General features: G+C 37.7%; 1 protein-coding gene across 6 annotated transcripts in view; it reads left to right on the top strand.

Annotated features, from left to right (window-relative positions):
- Positions 1-13258, top strand: part of SLC17A2 (solute carrier family 17 member 2) — a 78898-nt gene that overhangs the window by 40856 nt on the left and 24784 nt on the right. For all 6 annotated transcript variants that reach the window (XM_038584319.1, XM_038584322.1, XM_038584318.1 and 3 more), the window contains exons 2-4: positions 6085-6373; positions 7225-7436; positions 8877-9105. The gene's annotated coding sequence lies outside the window, so the exon portion shown is untranslated. The remainder of the gene's footprint in view (positions 1-6084; positions 6374-7224; positions 7437-8876; positions 9106-13258) is intronic.

Genomic DNA, 13258 nt, shown 5'->3' with positions numbered 1-13258 from the left:
CAGATACCAAGATCTAAGAGGCACAGAAAAAACTCCCATCAAAATCAACAAAAGCAGGCCCACATCAAAACACATTGTAATTAAATTTGCAAAATACACCAATCAAGAAAACAAAAGCAGGAAAACAAATCAGAAGCTTCCATGAGTAATCTCTTAAGGTTACTGGGAGTTTTTTCAACAGAAACTTTGTAAGCCAGAAGAGAGTGGCATGATATATTCAATGTGGTGGGAAAAATCTGCAGTCAAGAGTACTCTATCGAGCAAGCCTATTACCTAGAATAGAAGGACAGATGAGTTTTCCAGATAAACAAAAACTAAAGGAGTTTGTGAAACTAGCCCTGCAAGAAATATTAAACACACACACACACACACACACACACACACACACACACCAAAACCAAAGGCAAAACCACTAATAAACATGCAAAGAAGAGAACAAAATCCAAATATATCACTAAAGAAAATCAGCAAAACATCAAAGACCCAAAAAAGAATCAGAGAAAATTTCCAGAAACAACCACAAAACAAGTTGCAAAATGACACATACATATCTATCAATAATTGCTTTGGATGTAAATGGACTAAATGCTCCAATCAAAAGACATAGGATGTCAGAATGGATTAAAAAACAAGTCTATATTCTGCCTATAAGAGACTCCTTTTCGACTTAAAGATACCTGCAGATTGAAAGTGAGATGAAGAAACATTTATCGTGCCAATAGATGTCAAAAGAAAGAATAGCAATACTTATATCAGAGAAAATAGATTTCAAAACAAAGCTGTAACAAGAGATAAAGAAGGGCCTTATAACAAAGTGGACAAACAGGAGATCTATCAATTGTAAATATTTATGTACCTAACATGGGAGCACCCAGATACATAAAACAATTAATGACAAACATAAAGAACTAGTTGGTAATAATACAAGAAAATTGTATGGCACTTTATTTTTATTTTATATGTATATTTTAATTGGAATTAGTTGCTTTTATTCCTAGTCACAAAAGTATCCATGAACACAGTGTACAATTTGGATATTTTAGGAAGGCATAGAAATCCCTAATTCAGTACTTTAACACCCCATTTATATAAATAGGCAGAAAGTTAACAAGGAAACAGTGGCTTTAAATGACACACTGGGCCATGGGCAATGGACTAAAGAGATATTCAGAATGTTCCATCCTTAAACAGCAGAATACAGATCTGGAATATTCTCTAGAATATATCATGTATTAGGCCACAAAACAGGCCTTAATAAGTACAAAAAGATTGAAGTCCTACCATGCACCTTTCCCGACCACAATACTATGAAACTAGAAGTCAACTACAAAAAACAGTCTGGAAAGACCACAAAAACATGGAGGTGAAATAACATCCATCTATCAATGAGTGGGCCAACCAGGAAATAAAAGAAGGAATTTCAAAACACATGGAAACAAGTGAAAATGAAAATTCAATTTTCCAAAACCTTTAAGATGCAGCCGAAGTGATTCTAAGACGGAAGTATATAGCAATGCAGGCCTACCTCAAGACACAAGAAAAATCTCAAACTACCTGACCTTACATGTAAAGCAGCTAGAAAAAGAACAACAGCTAGAAAAAGAACAACAAACGAAGCCTAAAGCCAGCAGAGGAAGAAAATAATAAAAATTAGAGCAAAAATAGGGGTGTCTGGGTGCCTGAGTTGGTTAAGCGGCCAACTCTTGATTTTGGCTCAGGTCATGTTCTCAGGGTCCTGGAGTTGAGCCCTGCTTCAGACTCCAACCTCAGCAAGGAATCTACTGGAGGATTCTCTCTCTCCCTTTTCCTTTGCCCGGTCCCCCCCACCTTCTATAAAAAATATTAGAGCAGAAATAAATGATATATAAACTATACAAAGATAAAAATAGAACAGATCAATGGTAGCTGGTTCTTTGAAAAATTAATAAAATTAACAAGGCTCTAGCCATAGTTATCAAAAAGAAAAGGGAAAGACCCAATTAGAATCACAAATGACACAGGAGAAATACCAATAATGCAGAAATGCAAACAATTATAAGGGAATATTATGAAAAATATATGCCAACAAATTGGACAACCTAGAAGAAATGGATAAATTCCTAGAAACATATAAATTATGAAAACTGAAGCAGGAAGAAATTAGAGCAGACCAATAACCAGCAGACGACTTGAATCACTAATCCAAAAACTCAGAACAAACACAAGTCTAGGACCAGATGGATTCAGAGGCAAATTCTACCAAGCGTTTAAAGAAAGAGTTAGTACACATTCTTTTCAATCCATTCCAAAATACAGAAAAGGAAGGAAAATTTCCAAATTCATGTTATGAAGCCAGCATTACCCTGATACCAAGACCAGATAGAGACACCACAAAGAGAATTACAGGCCAATATTCTAGTGTAAAAATCCTTAACAAAAATAGTAGCAAACTGAATCTAACAATACATTAAGAAAATCACCACCATGATCAAATGGGACTTATTCTGGGTTACATGGGTGATTCAATATCTGTAAATCAATCAGTGTAATACACCATCTTAATTAAAGAAAGGATAAGAATCATTATCATCTCAATAGATGTAGGAAAAGCATTTGATGAAATACAACATCCATTCATGATAAAAACCCTCCACAAAGTAGGTTTAGAGGGAACATACCTCAATAATAAAGGGAATATATGAAAAAAATGCACAAATAATATCATAAATGGGGAAAAACCAAGAGAAAAACTTCACGTCTGGTATTGTTGATGCTGGCTATTGCCTAGAATTTTAGTTAGGGCAAGCAAGCCAAAATGCTTACACTGGCTCACATGGACTCACTTTGTGGCCTGAGCTTCCTCACAAGAGGAGGAGCTAAATTCCAAGAAAGCAGCCTGAGATACAGAACAAGGCAGAAGCCGTGTTGCCTTTTGTAGCCTAGCCTTGGAATACACACATCACATTGACCATATTCGGTTCGTTAGTAGCCAGTTACTAAGGTTAGCCCACAGTCTTTTTTTTTTTTTTAATGGAATATTTTAAAACCTATTGACACATTTAAAGAACAAAATTTTTAGTGTAATTTACCCACCGGCCATAATTTTCATTATTCCTTTCACATGAAAAATACACTCATCTCCTCCCAGTACCTCCCACAAATCTCAGTTATCATGGCATCGGGTTCAGGATGGAGTCCAAGAACTTGCCATCTTAATCAAGTGCAGTGGGGATAAGGTGCCAGGGTTCTGTAGTCCCTTGAGTGCAAGTCTTCTCAATAGGAATGAAGACTTGAGAATTAAAGAGACAGTTCTCTGCTACTGAAAACACAACATTCTGGTAACTTGCTAAAGACTCTTACATTCAGAAAGAAGATGGAAATCACACTAGTCCATAGCGGGTTTGAAATGCAGCCTAATGCATGCTATCAGTTCTTCAGTGAGGACTTAGTCTTAACCATGGAAATTTTTCTTCATGGCTCTTTGCTGTCTGTCCCCTCTGAGCTCTTGGTTCTGTCCTTAAGAAGTGACTTGTGTTTGCAGCTGTGTTTTCAGCCTGCTTCCTCCCTGTGGGACTTCTAAGACCCAAAGGCCTATTTTCAATCTGTGCTATCTCTTTTAGTCCAGACTCGCAAACAGTGTTTTTGATGCAGTAATTTTCTTAACTTTTTGAGTTTTTCTGTGACTATCAATGGATTTTATGTCAGTAGAAAAGCCACTCTCCCAGGTCTTTTTGAGATAAACTTTTCACCTGAGGTCTCCTGTGAAGCTCATACTCTTAAGATCCTTAAAGAAATTTGAGGCATACCTTAAGTCCTTCTGAGGTCTTAAAAAAACATTTTATAGTCTTGGCTTCATCCATAGGCCATGTTTTCCTGGATTTGTTCTTGACCCAGAATCCATTTCTTTATTTTAGCATTATTTGGCAATTCAGCATATGGAAAGGCCATAAATGTGGAAAAAATATTTGAACCCAGTTAGTCCTGGTTCTTTCATATTGAATAGACCTTCTTTAGTTTATTTTTCATATCAATTTTACTTTCAAGTGGTTTGTGGCATGAGTTCCTTTTCCTCTAGTGTCATTTTCTTCACTTACCTAGAACCCTTGCTGTCAGCCTCTTCAAGGGCCATCAGGTTTCCGCTAACAGTCTCTTGGAAGCTCTTTTGGTTTTCATTCTTACTCTTCTCTACATCTTTTCAAGTTCCACCTATCTCTTGGTTCAAAGGAGGTTTAGGTTTAATTTTTTTTAATGGCAGCACCCTATTTTTAATCAGTTATCTGTGCCAGTTGTTTATTGCTGCATAATAAACCACCTCAAAACCTAGTTGCTCAAAACAGCATTTATTTGGTTCACAAGTGTTTAGTTTAAGCAAAGCTGAATAAGGCCAACTCATTTCTTCTTCATTTGGTATCAGCTGAGATGACTGGAAGCTGGGGACTAGAACCATCTAAAACCATGTTCATACAAATGTTTGGCTGTTGAAGCTGGCTTTTGGCTAGGATGTTAGCTGGGTCAGTCTCAGCTGAAATGTCTACATGAAGACACACCAGGTGGCCTGGGCTTCCCCACAGCAGCTAGATTCTAAGGGTTAGTTTCCCTAGAAAAAGAATGTCAATGGAAACTATATCACATTTTTTAACCTAGCCTTAAAAATCACACAGCAGTTCTGCTGAATTCTATTCACTGGAAACCAGTTACTAAGGTCCGCACATTTTAAGGGGAGGGATTATCATGGGCGAAGTATCAAAGAATTTATAAAACCGCCACATCCACTCACCTTGTCTTATCAATCATATCCAGAAGAAAGAAGTTCTTCACAACTCAGCATCAGTGAAAATCTGTCAGGTTTTTGGTTGTTTTTGTTGCTTAGTATGTTCTCTTGTTTTGTGGGAAGTAACAGAGGATTATAAGATAACACTATTCAGTTAGGTATTCTTTATTTTTGTCCAAAAGTATATGATTCATCTCACTAAATTTTTATACTGAGAGGTGTGATTTCTTAACCCTGAGAATCATTTCTCCTGGGAGTGCAATTCAAATTAGTGTAAATCATTTGTAATTCAGAAAAGGGCTTGTGGCATTAGAATCAGTATTTATAGATTCGATAATTAGAGTCTTATTTTCAAAGGCTTCTCTTAGGAAGCATTTATTTTCTCAGACTTACATAAGTCAATATGATATTACTAAAACTTCTTAAAAATTAATGGAGTATTGGGACAACCAAGTGGCTCAGTGGTTTGAATATCTGTCTTTGGTTCAGGGCATGATCCTGGGGTCTTGGGATCGAGTCCTTCATCGGGCTCCCTGTGGAGCTTGTCCATCTGCCTGTATCTCTGCCTCTCTTTCTCTTTCTCTATGTCTCTCATGAATAAATAAATTTTAAAAAATTATGGCATGTTAGGATGGGGGAAAGGGTAAGAGACTTTCTTTTCTTTTTTAAAATTTTATTTAAATTAAATGTCTGTATAAGAGAGTTTCTACTAAGAGGTGACTTACAGGTATTTTATGGAGGAAATATCCGAAGCAGTCATAGAAAAATAAAAGCATAAAATGAAGTACAAATGTTGTGTGGCAAAGACAATGATAGCAGAAATCTATTTTAGTAACTCCTAGTGGTTTTAACTTTGTTCTTGATTTTCTAAGTTCTTCAAGGTTTCACATTTTAAGACTCTACTACAATATAGATTATATTTTATTGCAAGTGAGTTTATTTTAAAATGGGAGTCCCTGGCTGACTTACGCTTTAGAGCATGTGACTCTCTCTTTTTTTTTTTTTTTTAAGATTTTATTTATTTGTTCATGGGAGGCACAGAGACACAGAGAGAGGCAGAGACACAGGCAGAGGGAGAAGCAGGCCCCATGCAGGGAGCTGATGTGGGACTTGATCATGGGTCTCCAGGATCACGCCCCAAGCTGACGGTGGCACTAAACCACTGAGCCACCAGGGCTGCCTGAGCATGTGACTCTTGATCTTGGCATTAAGAATTTGAGCCTACAGTTCAGTTCAGAGACTTAAAAATAAAATATTTAAAAATAATGTTGGTTATAGTTTTTAGTTAAACTATTTTCACTCCACTTCCAAACTGTATTGTTTTATTCATGCAGATTGATGATCTTACAGCAAAACTGGAAACTGAATCTTCAAGATGTCTACACCTGGATGCAAAAAATCAAGTTCTTCAACAAGAGTTATTATCTATGAAAGCAACAGAGAGGAAATGTGAAAAACTAGAAAAGAATAAAAAGAAGTTGGAACAAAAAGTAGTAAACCTCAGAAGTCATTTAGAAGTCAATGTGGTAGAACAGTCAAATAGAAAAGTCTAAACGGGAGATTGAAGAGAGAGCAAGATTGGTTATAGTAGAAAATTTAAAAGAAGTCAATCTATTTTTACAGGTTAATTTATTAATCTGTATGTGATATGCTTGCATTTATTTCACTACAAATTACACTTTGGTTATATGCATTGTGTATGTTGCCTCTGCTTCCTTTACAGCAATCTGTTTGGTAGATTTCTGGAGGCATTCGTTCCTTCCTGTAAAGATTTCTGTTTTCATCATTATTCTCACTAAATTGATCTCCTGAGAATCACTTTATTTTTAAGACCAGTTTGTAGGAATCAAGAGTATTAAGAGGAAAAGAAAAAAAATTGTGATTTAAAACTTTTACCGTGGAGTGTCTGGGTGGCTCAGTTGGTTAAGCAGCTGACTCTTGATCTCAGCTCAGGTCTTGGTCTCATGCTTGTGAAATCAAGCCCTGCACTGGGCTCCATATTCCATTCCTGGGTTATTCTTCTTTTTTTAAGATTCTATTTTTTTTTTAATTTACTTGTTTATTTATTTATTGAGCATGAGCAGGGGGATTGGCAGAGGGAGAGAAAGAATCCTGGGCAGATTCCATACTGGGTGTGACACAGGGCTTGGCCTCAGGACCCCTGAGAACATGCTCTGAGAAGAAATCAAGAATCGGGTTATTCTTAGGTTGTACTATGCACTTTTTAAAATTTTTAATTGATTCTCTTGTTCTTTGAATTATCAGATCACACTACTACTAATATAAGAATGATTGAACTTTATTTTTATCATTCAGATTTAATTCAGGTGACATTGATGATAAATATTTTACACTTAACCTTTTTTTTTTCTCAAATTCCTCTCTGAATCATTGACTCACAACTAAAGGAAAGAAATATACTATAATTTTCCAGGTTATAGCTGTTTTAAAACTGTGTTTTTAATTTGCTTTAGACACAAGCAGCATCTCAAGAAAACTTAGAACAGTTAAGAGAAAGTAATAATGCTTCAATAAGAGGTCAACTGGAACTAAGAATTAAAGAGCTAGAATCTGAAATATCCAAAATCAAAAATTCTCAAGAAGATAAAGCAGAATTGGAAAAATACAGGCAACTCTACGTAGGGGAATCAAAAATTCGAATGTCATTGACAAATAAACTGAGCAAGTAAGTTAAAACAGAATCATAGAAAATAGATTTAGCTTATTAATTTGTCTCTAAAGCATAATTTTTATGGAGATGGGTTTATGAGATGAGTAGGAAGTAAGGAAGTGAAAACCAGTTGAATAGTATAATTTTGGAAAATAATGTTTGTAAATAAACTTAACTTTATATGTTCATCCAGGACAGTTAGCCTCTTTCCTCCATTTTGGGGGGGTGGTGGTATATGACTTTATTTTTTCCCCTTAATATTCTCAGTTCATCTGGTCTCATCATCTTTACAAACTAATTGTTTAAAGCTTTATAATTTGGACAGCATATTATTATAAAATTGTTTGTCAGAATTACCCTAAATAGAAATATTAGTGAGTTTGTTTTTGGAAGATTACATCTTTAACCCAAAAGATCAAGTGCCAATACTGCACATCCTGGCAGATTGGTAAATTAACTTTCTTGATTGTATCTTTGGTATTATTACTAGAGAGCCTTGGGGTGGGGGGACTATCCTTTGTAGCTTTTCTAATTTATATAAAGGTGTACATGTGAAATACAGAAAGATTCACATATGGGTGAAAGGCAGTATAAATCCCAAAGTGGTGATACCTGGGTGGCTCAGAGGTTGGGTGTCTGCCTTTGGCTCAGGGCATGATCCTGGTCCAGGGATCAAGTCCCGCATCGGGCTCCCTGCAGGGAGCCTGCTTCTCCCTCTGCCTGTGTCACTGCCTCTCTCTGTGTCTCATGAATAAATAAATAAAATGCTAAAAAATAAATAAATAAATAAAAATAAATCTCAACGTAGCTAAAAAATAGCATCATGGTGGGCATGAGGGGGCATGTGGAAGATAAAAAGGGCAGATTCTATCTCCAGGGCCTTGGTAACTGTTATCAGCTAATTGCCTCTGGAGCTGTTTCAGTCCTTTCTGATCACAGCTCTGTGATCTACCTGGCCCCTAGAGATGATTGGTCTGAGTTATTCCTTGGTGCCAAATACTCAATTTCTCTGAGGTAATGAGTGAAATGTACAAGAGTGGTGAAAGCACATCCTTGAAAATGTCTTTGAGGGATGTTATTTTTATGTCTCTAAACTGGTTTACTAAATATAAATATGTGTAATGGCATCCTCCAGAATCTTGTAGTTACATCCATTCCAGAAGGTAGCAAGTATTACCTGTCAATCTATGTACATCATGGACAGCCATTTCTTTCCCTCCCCTAATTTGAATTTCTTGTTAGTTAAGAATCCCTAGAATCATATATACTCCTTTGGAACAGTTTTAAACCTATGATTATATATAGTTGCTCTGCTCTGTCACATTTTCAGCATTAAAACACTGTTTAATGGCACATTCTGTTTACTATTACGGAAACTTTAAAAAATGCAGGTCATTTAGGAATGATTTGGAGAAAAATGAAATACTAAGCATTTGTGTTGTGTAATCTTCACAGGACTAGTGAGAGGCTGGCAGATATCACTACCAAATATCTGGTGGAGAAACAGCAGAACAGACCTTTCCACAGCACTCTTACTATGAGACCCGTCTTGGAACTGCCTTATGTTGGAAATCTGACTAGTAGTTTACTGCTGGATAGAAATGTTACTCCAAGAGAAAATGTAGTGATTCCTACCTCAAGCTCATGCCCTTCAAATAACAGCATTGATACTTACTTGACCAAGGTCAGTTATATTATCTTTTCTTGAGTTTCAGATTTCTAATAAAATTTTTGTTTGTACTTTGGTGAAATTCTGAGTTAACTGAATAATGCTCACTAAGTAAAAGTGATACTTGTTTGTGCTAATAAGGAAATGGGACAGAAATTTTATGGTATTTTTTTAGTTCCTGGAGCTCTTATTTTCAAGAGATACCTATTATTAATTTTATTCAATAAATACAACTAAACTGGCACATTCTATCTTATTATTTTTAAAAGATTTTATGTATATGAGAGAGAAGAGACTGTGCTCACAGGCCAGGCAGGGAGAGAGGCAGAGAGAGGGGGAGAATCTCAAGCAGACTCCCCACTGAGCGTGGAGCCTGACTCGGGGCTTGATCCCATGACTCCAAGATGATGATCTGAGCTGGAATCAAGAGTTGGATTCTTTCAGGGAAATACAAATCAAAACCACAATGAGATACCACCTCACACCAGTGAGAATGGGGAAAATTAACAAGGCAGGAAACCACAAATGTTGGAGAGGATGCGGAGAAAAGGGAACCCTCTTACACTGTTGGTGGGAATGTGAAATGGTGCAGCCACTCTGGAAAACTGTGTGGAGGTTCCTCAAAGAGTTAAAAATAGATCTGCCCTACATATGACCCAGCAATTGCACTGCTGGGGATTTACCCCAAAGATTCAGATGCAATGAAACACCGGGACACCTGCACCTCGATGTTTCTAGCAGCAATGTCCACAATAGCCAAACTGTGGAAGGAGCCTCGGTGTCCATCGAAAGATGAATGGATAAAGAAGTTGTGGTTTATGTATACAATGGAATATTACTCAGCCATTAGAAACGACAAATACCCACCATTTGCTTCAACGTGGATGGAACTGGAGGGTATTATGCTGAGTGAAGTAAGTCAGTCGGAGAAGGACAAACAGTGTCTGTTCTCATTCATTTGGGGAATATAAATAATAGTGAAAGGGAATAGAAGGGAAGGGAGAAGAAATATGTGGGAAATATCAGAAAGGGAGACAAAACATAAAAGACTCCTAACTCTGGGAAACGAACTAGGGGTGGTGGAAGGGGAGGAGGGCGGGGGGTGGTAGTGAATGGGTGATGGGCACTGAGGGGGACACTTGATGGGATGAGCACTGGGTGTTATTCTGTATGTTGGTAAATTGAACACCAATAAAAAATTAATTTATTAAAAAAAAAGAGTTGGATGCTCTACCAACTGAACCACCCAGGCACCCCCAAACAGACACATTTTAAATTTCTTGAAATGCTATGTTAAATTGGATTTTGGAAAGTAAATATCATTACATACTAACCAGAAGTACACTTAGATGCTTTAACTTATTTTCTGATTAGCAATAGTTTTTATAACAAGTTTAAAGTTTGTTGTAACCCAATTTTTCCACCCCTGTGCATAAGTGAATGATTAGAATCCAAATGCTTAACCATGTAGGAATGTTTATTATTTTAACAATTCCATGGTAAGTCCTTTTTATGAATTATATAAACTTGTAACGCTAAAAAGATTGATTTTTCTTTTTATGTTATATGTTTTGGGGGCACCTGTGTGACTCAGTGGTTGAGCATCTGCTTTTGACTCAGGTCGTGATCCAGGGATCCTGGGATTGAGTCCTGCATCAGGCTCCCTGTAGGAAACCTGCTTCTCCCTCTGCCTATGTCTCTGCTTCTCTCTCTGTGTTTCTCATGAATAAATAAATAAAAGCATTTTCTTACATGAGAGTACATCCTTAATTGCTGTCTTCAGTGAAGTTCCAGAACCAAGAGCATGGAGTCCATGAGGAGGATTGGTTTCAAATAAATCCGGGCTGACATAGTGAGGCATCTAGCAAAACTTGTATCTCCTTCCTCTGCTCTGCACATTTCCTTTATAGGATGTTTACATGTAGCTAAAATTCATAACCACCACTGAGTTGGGGTACTGGGGGAAGGTGGAGAATGACTCTGCTTGGTTTACTCATCCCAGGCTAGGCTCTTCCCCTTCCTCACCAAATCGTCTCCCTTTGAGGGGGCCCAGACAGACTAAGTTCAGGTCCTAGAGACCCCTTACCTGCATACAGAGCCTACTCTGAGGTGGAGTTTACCCCAAGATGGACTACAACCATCCCCTGACTCTTAGTATAGCCAAATTCAATCTCAGACAGCCTCCCTTTCCAGGAATCTCCCACCCCTAAGACACCTCAACATCTTCAACACCATTCAGGGTTATGGAGGTGCTGCCATGTCCTTAGCTCAATGCCCAAACTAGCAGTGCAGGGACGAGAAGGCCATCAGCCCTTGGATTGGACCCTTTTCTGTGACTCCTATGATCTTCCACCTGTTTTAAACTCTACAGCCAAGAAATCTTTGGACCCCAGGGCCGCTTTGTAACGATGTTTAAAAGTTCAAGTAATCTTCAAAACACCTCCCCCGTACCCTTTAAGAACTCACTATTGTGAAAGATGAAGGGGCTGAGAGCTTTTCCAGATTAAAAAAGACTAAAGAAAAATGACAACTAAATGCAGTGTGTGATCCCAGACTAGGAGTGGGGTGGGAAATGTTAAGAGAGAACATCATGAAAACAGCTAGTGAAATTAAAATTTGGAGATAAAATGTTTAAGGATAGAGGATGATATCTGCAACTTTACCTCAAATGGTTCAGCAATTATATATAGAGACACAGATCTATAAATAGATAGATGGGTAGAAGGAAAGCTAACGTGGCATGATATTAACAATCGGTAAACCTAGGTAAAAGGTATAGGATAATTCTTTATATTTATTTTGCAATTTTTTTGTAAATTTGAAATTATTTCAAAATAAGTTTTTAGGGGTGCCTGGGTGGCTCAGTTCGTTAAATGTCTGCCTTTGGCTCTGGTCATGATTCCAGAGTCCTGGGATCAAGCCCTGCGTCGGGCTTCCTGCTCAGCTGGGAGTCTGCTTCTTCCTCTAAACTTCATCCCACTCTCATGCTCTCCCTGTCTCTCTCAAAATAAATAAATGAAATCTTTCAAAATAAGTCTTTTAAAAAACCCCCAAGTCCCATTGACCTTTGACCTATATGACCAGGCTCATGTTCAGTGAGGACTCTGCGCCTTCTAGGCTGTGAGATGAAGGGATCCCAAGGAGATAGGCTGCTCGGTTCTTCCCTTTGAGACTAGAGTTCTGTCTCTCTGTCTCTGTTTCTCAAACACACAAACACACACACATACACACACCCCTCTGAATATCAAATCTCACTCTCACTCCCATGGTCTGGTCTATATCTCTTTGGCTTTATGTTGCCTTGTTTATTTGTTTGTTTTTTTTTTTTGCTTGCTTATTTTTGAACTATTTCTCACTCTTTTTTTTTAAAAAAAAGATTGTATGTATGTATGTATGTATTTATTTATGAGACACACACACACACGCAGAGAGAGAGAGAGAGAGAGAGAGAGAGAGGCAGAGACACAGGCAGAGGGAGAAACAGGCTCCATGCAGGGACCCCGATGTGGGACTCGATCCCGGGACTCCAGGATCATGCCCTGGGCCAAAGGCAGGCACTAAACCGCTGAGCCACCCAGGAATCCCCAAACTATTTCTCTTTTTGAAACTGAGAGGAGAACTTTCAGAACAGCATGTTGTACTTCTAATCCATCCTGGGCATGGATTTTTTTTTTTTTTTGATTTATCCTGTTTAAAGTTTTCTGATTATCTTGACTCTGTATTTCATTGTATTTGAGATGATTTCAGTCCATATTGGTTCAAATATTTTTTTCCACTCTATGCTATTTCTCCTTTACTTCCAAGGCTCCGATGAACCAAACGTTAGAGCTATTCAAAATTGTCCTGCTGGCTTACCACAATGCTGCTTTTTTTTTTTTTTTTTTTTCTTGACCGAGCTTCCATAAATCCAAAGTTGAAGCATGGCTTAGCTGGGTTCTCTGCTTCAGGGTCTCACCTTAATGCAATCTAGTTGTTAACTTATTCTGAGGTCTCATCAAAAACATAACTCAGGAAATAGCTACTTCCAAGCTCAGACTGTTGGCAAAATCCAGTTCCTTACAGCTGCAGAACTGAAAGTTTAAATTTCTTAGTAGAGGTTGCCCACAGTTTCTTCCTATATGGGGGTTCCTAAATACAACCACTTGTTTCCTCTGAGCCTGCAAAGGAG

This window comes from Canis lupus, chromosome 35 (genome assembly GCF_011100685.1).
Source record: "Canis lupus familiaris isolate Mischka breed German Shepherd chromosome 35, alternate assembly UU_Cfam_GSD_1.0, whole genome shotgun sequence".
Classification (NCBI taxonomy): Eukaryota; Metazoa; Chordata; class Mammalia; order Carnivora; family Canidae; genus Canis; species Canis lupus.
Note: the sequence above shows the minus strand (reverse complement) of the source record. Positions and strands in the feature narration are given on the sequence as shown.